Source organism: Crinia signifera, unplaced genomic scaffold (genome assembly GCF_055691185.1).
Source record: "Crinia signifera unplaced genomic scaffold, ASM5569118v1 HAP2_SCAFFOLD_195, whole genome shotgun sequence".
Lineage (NCBI taxonomy): Eukaryota > Metazoa > Chordata > Amphibia > Anura > Myobatrachidae > Crinia > Crinia signifera.
In genome coordinates this window covers 15001-22500 of record NW_028142088.1, presented here as the reverse complement: position 1 = coordinate 22500, position 7500 = coordinate 15001, and positions in this window count along the sequence as shown.

The window sequence follows — 7500 nt, the reverse complement described above, 5'->3', positions numbered from 1 at the left end:
TGCTTTTTTCACCCTTTCTGTGCAATTCTCGGGTCGGCCAGCGGGGGGCACATGTCCCCGGACCCCGGGACGACGTCCCCCTGGCCCGGGCTACCTTCCCCGGGCAGCGCGGGGTGGTTTTGTGGAAGTTTATTTTTCAGGGGGGAAGACGCTTCAGCTTGCCCGGGGACACTTCCACAGCCCTGGGCATGAATCCCGGGGAAGAGTGGGTGAACAATTTCAAACTGTTTTCAGTGTTTTTTTCACCGATTAGATGCATTTCTCCGGGTGTCCAGCACGGGGCGCAGTCCCCCGGACCCGGGGGTGACCTCACCCAGGCCCGGGCTACCTCCCCCGGGCAGCGTGGGGGTGAAAATCTGGAACTTGTTTTTCCCGGGGGGAAGACGCTCGGACGTGCCCAGGGACACTTCCACAGCCCTGGGCATGAATCCCGGGGAAGAGTGGGCGAGCTGTTTCAAACTATTTTCAAAGTATTTTTTCACAGTTTGGATGCATTTCCCCGGGCGACCAGCGGGGGGCGCAGTGCCCCGGACCCGGGGGTGACCTCCCCCGGGCCTGGGCTACCTTCCCCGGGCATCGTGGGGAGGAAATATGGAACTTTTTTTTTTCAGGGGGGAAGAAGCTTCAGCTTGCCCGGGGACACTTCCACAGCCCTGGGCATGAATCCCGGGGAAGAGTGGGTGAACGATTTCAAACTATTTTCAAAGTATTTTTATCACCTTTTGGACGCATTTCCCCGGGTGTCCTGCGGGTGGCGCAGTTCCCCGGACCCGGGGGTGACCTCCCCCGGGCCCGGGCTACCTTCCCTGGGTAGCGTGGGGTGGAAATATGGAACTTTTTTTTTCAGGGGGGAAGACGCTTCTTCATGCCCGGGGACACTTCCATAGGCCCGGGCATGAATCCCGGGGAAGAGTGGGTGAGGAATCAAAGTATATTCAAAGTGCTTTTTTCACCCTTTCTGTGCAATTCTCAGGTCGGCCAGCGGGGGGCACATGTCCCCGGACCCCTGGACGACGTCCCCCTGGCCCGGGCTACCTTCCCTGGCCAGCGCGGGGTGGTTTTGTGGAAGTTTTTATTTCAGGGGGGGAAGACGCTTTGTCATGCCCGGGGACACTTCCATAGGCCAGGGCATGAATCCCGGGATCGAGTGGGTGAGGAATTTCAAAGTATTTTCAAAGTATTTTTTTCACCTTTTGGACGCAATTCCCCGGTTGTCCTGCGGGGGACGCCGGTCCCCAGACCCGGGGATGACCTCCCCCGGGCCTGGGCTACCTTCCCTGGGTAGCGGGGGGTGGAAATATGGAAGTTTTTTTTTCAGGGGGGAGGACGCTCGAACGTGCCCAGGGACACTTCCACAGCCCTGGGCATGAATCCCGGGGAAGAGTGGGTGAACGATTTCAAGATATTTTCTAAGTGCTTTTTTCACCTTTTGGATGCAATTCCCCGGGTGTCCTGCGGGTGGCGCAGTGCCCCGGACCCGGGGGTGACCTCCCCCGGGCCTGGGCTACCTTCCCTGGGTAGCGGGGGGTGGAAATATGGAAGTTTTTTTTTCAGGGGGGAGGACGCTCGAACGTGCCCAGGGACACTTCCACAGCCCTGGGCATGAATCCCGGGGAAGAGTGGGTGAACGATTTCAAGATATTTTCTAAGTGCTTTTTTCACCTTTTGGATGCAATTCCCCGGGTGTCCTGCGGGTGGCGCAGTGCCCCGGACCCGGGGGTGACCTCCCCCGGGCCTGGGCTACCTTCCCTGGGTAGCGTGGGGTGGAAATATGGAAGGTTTTTTTTCCCGGGGGGGCAGAAGCTTCAGCCTGCCCAGGGACACTTCCACAGCCCTGGGCATGAATCCCGGGGAAGAGTGGGTGAACGATTTCAAGATATTTTCTAAGTGCTTTTTTCACCTTTTGGATGCAATTCTCCGGGTGTCCTGCGGGGGGCGCAGTGCCCCGGACCCGGGGGTGACCTCCCCCGGGCCCGGGCTACCTTCCCTGGGTAGCGGGGGGTGGAAATATGGAAGTTTTTTTTTTCAGGGGGGCATAAGCTTCATCTTGCCCGGGGACACTTCCACAGCCCTGGGCATGAATCCCGGGGAAGAGTGGGTGAACAGTTTCAAACTGTTTTCAGTGTTTTTTTTCACCTTTTGGATGCATTTCTCCGGGTGTCCAGCACGGGGCGCAGTCCCCCGGACCCGGGGGTGACCTCAACCAGGCCCGGGCTACCTCCCCCGGGCAGCGTGGGGTGAAAATCTGGAACTTGTTTTTCCCGGGGGGGGAAGACGCTCGGACGTGCCCAGGGACACTTCCACAGCCCTGGGCATGAATCCCGGGGAAGAGTGGGCGAACGATTTCAAACTATTTTCAAAGTATTTTTTTCACCTTTTGGACGCAATTCCCCGGTTGTCCTGCGGGGGACGCAGTGCCCCGGACCCGGGGGTGACCTCCCCCGGGCCTGGGCTACCTCCCCCGGGCAGCGTGGGGTGGAAATATGGAAGTTTTTTTTTTCAGGGGGAAAAGACGCTTCTTCATGCCCGGGGACACTTCCATAGGCCCGGGCATGAATCCCGGGGAAGAGTGGGTGAGGAATCAAAGTATTTTCAAAGTGCTTTTTTCACCCTTTCTGTGCAATTCTCGGGTCGGCCAGCGGGGGGCACATGTCCCCGGACCCCGGGACGACGTCCCCCTGGCCCGGGCTACCTTCCCTGGGTAGCGTGGGGTGGAAATATGGAAGTTTTTTTTTTCAGGGGGAAAAGACGCTTCTTCATGCCCGGGGACACTTCCACAGCCCTGGGCATGAATCCTGGGGAAGAGTGGGTGAGAGGAATCAAAGTATTTTCAAAGTGCATTTTTACGGCTTGACTCCATTTCTCAATTCAAAGTGCTTTTTTTCTCACGGCTTGACTCCATTTCTCCGGGTGGCCAGCGGTGCCCCGGACCCAGGGGTGACCTCCCCCAGGCCCGGGCTACCTTCCCTGGGTAGCGTGGGGTGGAAATATGGAAGTTTTTTTTTTCAGGGGGGCAGAAGCTTCGGCTTGCCCGGGGACACTTCCACAGCCCTGGGCATGAATCCCGGGCTTGAGTGGGTGAGGAATTTTGAAGTATTTTCTAAGTGCTTTTTTCACCTTTTGGATGCAATTCTCCGGGTGTCCTGCGGGGGGCGCAGTGCCCCGGACCCGGGGGTGACCTTCCCCGGGCCTGGGCTACCTTCCCTGGGTAGCGGGGGGTGGAAATATGGAAGTTTTTTTTTTCCGGGGGGCAGAAGCTTCAGCCTGCCCAGGGACACTTCCACAGCCCTGGGCATGAATCCCGGGGAAGAGTGGGTGAACGGTTTCAAGATATTTTCTAAGTGCTTTTTTCACCCTTTCTGTGCAATTCTCGGGTCGGCCAGCGGGGGGCACATGTCCCCGGACCCGGGAGTGGCCTCCCCCGGGCCCGGGCTACCTTCCCCGGGCATCGTGGGGTGGAAATATGGAAGTTTTTTTTTTCCGGGGGGAAGACGCTCGGACGTGCCCAGGGACACTTCCACAGCCCTGGGCATGATTCCCGGGGAAGAGTGGGTGAACCATTTCAAACTGTTTTCAGTGTTTTTTTCACCTTTTGGATGCATTTCTCCGGGTGTCCAGCACGGGGCGCAGTCCCCCGGACCCGGGGGTGACCTCCCCCAGGCCCGGGCTACCTCCCCCGGGCAGCGTGGGGTGAAAATCTGGAACTTGTTTTTCCCGGGGGGGGAAGACGCTCGGACGTGCCCAGGGACACTTCCACAGCCCTGGGCATGAATCCCGGGCTCGAGTGGGTGAGGAATTTCAAAGTATTGTCAAAGTATTTTTTGCACCTTTTGGACGCAATTCCCCGGGCGACCAGCGGGGGGCGCAGTTCCCCGGACCCGGGGATGGACTCCCCCGGGCCCGGGCTACCTTCCCCGGGCATCGTGGGGTGGAAATATGGAACTTTTTTTTTTCCGGGGGGAAGACGCTCGGACGTGCCCAGGGACACTTCCACAGCCCTGGGCATGAATCCCGGGGAAGAGTGGGTGAACCATTTCAAACTGTTTTCAGTGTTTTTTTCTCCTTTTGGATGCATTTCTCCGGGTGTCCAGCACGGGGCGCAGTCCCCCGGACCCGGGGGTGACCTCCCCCAGGCCCGGGCTACCTCCCCCGGGCAGCGTGGGGTGAAAATCTGGAACTTGTTTTTCCCGGGGGGGGAAGACGCTCGGACGTGCCCAGGGACACTTCCACAGCCCTGGGCATGAATCCCGGGCTCGAGTGGGTAAGGAATTTCAAAGTATTTTCAAAGTATTTTTTTCACCTTTTGGACGCAATTCCCCGGGCGACCAGCGGGGGGCGCAGTTCCCCGGACCCGGGGGTGGCCTCCCCCGGGCCTGGGCTACCTTCCCCGGGCATCGTGGGGTGGAAATATGGAAGTTTTTTTTCCCGGGGGGAAGACGCTCGGACGTGCCCAGGGACACTTCCACAGCCCCGGGCATGAATCCCGGGGAAGAGTGGGAGAACGATTGAAACTATTTTCAAAGTGTTTTTTTCACCTTTTGCATGCATTTCCCCGGTTGTCCTGCGGGGGGCGCATTGCCCCGGACCCGTGGGTGACCTCCCGCGGGCCCGGGCTACCTTCCCCAGGCATCGTGGGGTGGAAATATGGAACTTTTTTTTTCAGGGGGGGAAGACGCTCGGACGTGCCCAGGGACACTTCCACAGACCCGGGCATGAATCCCGGGGAAGAGTGGGCGAACGATTTCAAACTATTTTCAAAGTATTTTTTGCACCTTTTGGACGCAATTCCCCGGGCGACCAGCGGGGGGCGCAGTTCCCCGGACCCGGGGATGGACTCCCCCGGGCCCGGGCTACCTTCCCCGGGCATCGTGGGGTGGAAATATGGAACTTTTTTTTTTCCGGGGGGAAGACGCTCGGACGTGCCCAGGGACACTTCCACAGCCCTGGGCATGAATCCCGGGGAAGAGTGGGTGAACCATTTCAAACTGTTTTCAGTGTTTTTTTCTCCTTTTGGATGCATTTCTCCGGGTGTCCAGCACGGGGCGCAGTCCCCCGGACCCGGGGGTGACCTCCCCCAGGCCCGGGCTACCTCCCCCGGGCAGCGTGGGGTGAAAATCTGGAACTTGTTTTTCCCGGGGGGGGAAGACGCTCGGACGTGCCCAGGGACACTTCCACAGCCCTGGGCATGAATCCCGGGCTCGAGTGGGTAAGGAATTTCAAAGTATTTTCAAAGTATTTTTTTCACCTTTTGGACGCAATTCCCCGGGCGACCAGCGGGGGGCGCAGTTCCCCGGACCCGGGGGTGGCCTCCCCCGGGCCTGGGCTACCTTCCCCGGGCATCGTGGGGTGGAAATATGGAAGTTTTTTTTCCCGGGGGGAAGACGCTCGGACGTGCCCAGGGACACTTCCACAGCCCCGGGCATGAATCCCGGGGAAGAGTGGGAGAACGATTGAAACTATTTTCAAAGTGTTTTTTTCACCTTTTGCATGCATTTCCCCGGTTGTCCTGCGGGGGGCGCATTGCCCCGGACCCGTGGGTGACCTCCCGCGGGCCCGGGCTACCTTCCCCAGGCATCGTGGGGTGGAAATATGGAACTTTTTTTTTCAGGGGGGGAAGACGCTCGGACGTGCCCAGGGACACTTCCACAGCCCCGGGCATGAATCCCGGGGAAGAGTGGGCGAACGATTTCAAACTATTTTCAAAGTATTTTTTGCACCTTTTGGACGCAATTCCCCGGGCGACCAGCGGGGGGCGCAGTTCCCCGGACCCGGGGATGGACTCCCCCGGGCCCGGGCTACCTTCCCCGGGCATCGTGGGGTGGAAATATGGAACTTTTTTTTTTCCGGGGGGAAGACGCTCGGACGTGCCCAGGGACACTTCCACAGCCCTGGGCATGAATCCCGGGGAAGAGTGGGTGAACCATTTCAAACTGTTTTCAGTGTTTTTTTCTCCTTTTGGATGCATTTCTCCGGGTGTCCAGCACGGGGCGCAGTCCCCCGGACCCGGGGGTGACCTCCCCCAGGCCCGGGCTACCTCCCCCGGGCAGCGTGGGGTGAAAATCTGGAACTTGTTTTTCCCGGGGGGGAAGACGCTCGGACGTGCCCAGGGACACTTCCACAGCCCTGGGCATGAATCCCGGGGAAGAGTGGGCGAACAATTTCAAAGTATTTTCAAAGTATTTTTTTCACCTTTTGGACGCAATTCCCCGGGCGACCAGTGGGAGGCGCAGTTCCCCGGACCCGGGGATGGACTCCCCCGGGCCCGGGCTACCTTCCCCGGGCATCGTGGGGTGGAAATATGGAAGTTTTTTTTTCCCGGGGGGAAGACGCTCGAACTTACCCAGGGACACTTCCACAGCCCTGGGCATGAATCCCGGGGAAGAGTGGGAGAACGATTGAAGCTATTTTCAAAGTGTTTTTTCACCTTTTGGACGCTATTCCCCGGTTGTCCTGCGGGGGACGCAGTGCCCCGGACCCGGGGGTGACCTCCCCCGGGCCCGGGCTACCTTCCCTGGGTAGCGTGGGCTGGAAATCTGGAACTTTTTTTCCCCGGGGGGAAGACCTTCGAACGTGCCCAGGGACACTTCCACAGCCCTGGGCATGAATCCTGGGCTCGAGTGGGTGAGGAATTTCAAAGTATTTTCAAAGTGCTTTTTTTCACCTTTCGGATGCAATTCCCCGGTCGACCAGCGGGGGGCGCCGGTCCCCGGACCCGGGGGTGGCCTCCCCCGGGCCCGGGCTACCTTCCCTGGGCAGCGTGGGGTGGAAATCTGGAATTTTTTTTTTCCCGGGGGGTGGACGCTCGGAAGTGCCCAGGGACACTTCCACAGCCCTGGGCATGAATCCCGGGGAAGAGTGGGTGAGAAGTGTCAAAATATTTTCAAAGTGCTTTTTTCACCTTTCAGATGCAATTCCCCGGTCGACCAGCGGGGGGCGCCGGTCCCCGGACCCGGGGTTGAACTCCCCCGGGCCCCGGCTACCTTCCCCGGGCATCGTGGGGTGGAAATCTGGAAGTTTTTTTTTCCCGGGGGGTGGACGCTCGGACGTGCCCAGGGACACTTCCACAGCCCTGGGCATGAATCCCGGGCTCGAGTGGGAGAAGCATTCCGGATCGTTTTCAGTCTTTTTTGCCTGTTTGGATGCAATTCCCCGACCGACCAGCGGGGGGCGCAGTCCCCCGGACCACGGGGCGACCTCCCCCGGGCCCGGGCTACCTTCCCCGGGAAGAGTGGTGCGGAGACGTGGGTTTTTTCCGTTTTCACCCCCTGGCTGCAGTACCTCTGGCGGCCTGCCGGGGGCGCCGCGGCGCGTGCGGCTGCCCCCGGCCCCCCGCCACCTCCCACGGCCCTGCCGGGGCTCCGGGGGGCCCCAGGGGACCGCGTGGGAGCGAGAAACCCCGGCCTGGAAGTCCTTTCTATGAGGTCGGACAGGGTGGCCCGCGGCCGGCACACAGTTCCAGGAGGTCGGATAAGAGTGGAGAAATCCGGGGTGTGTGTCGCG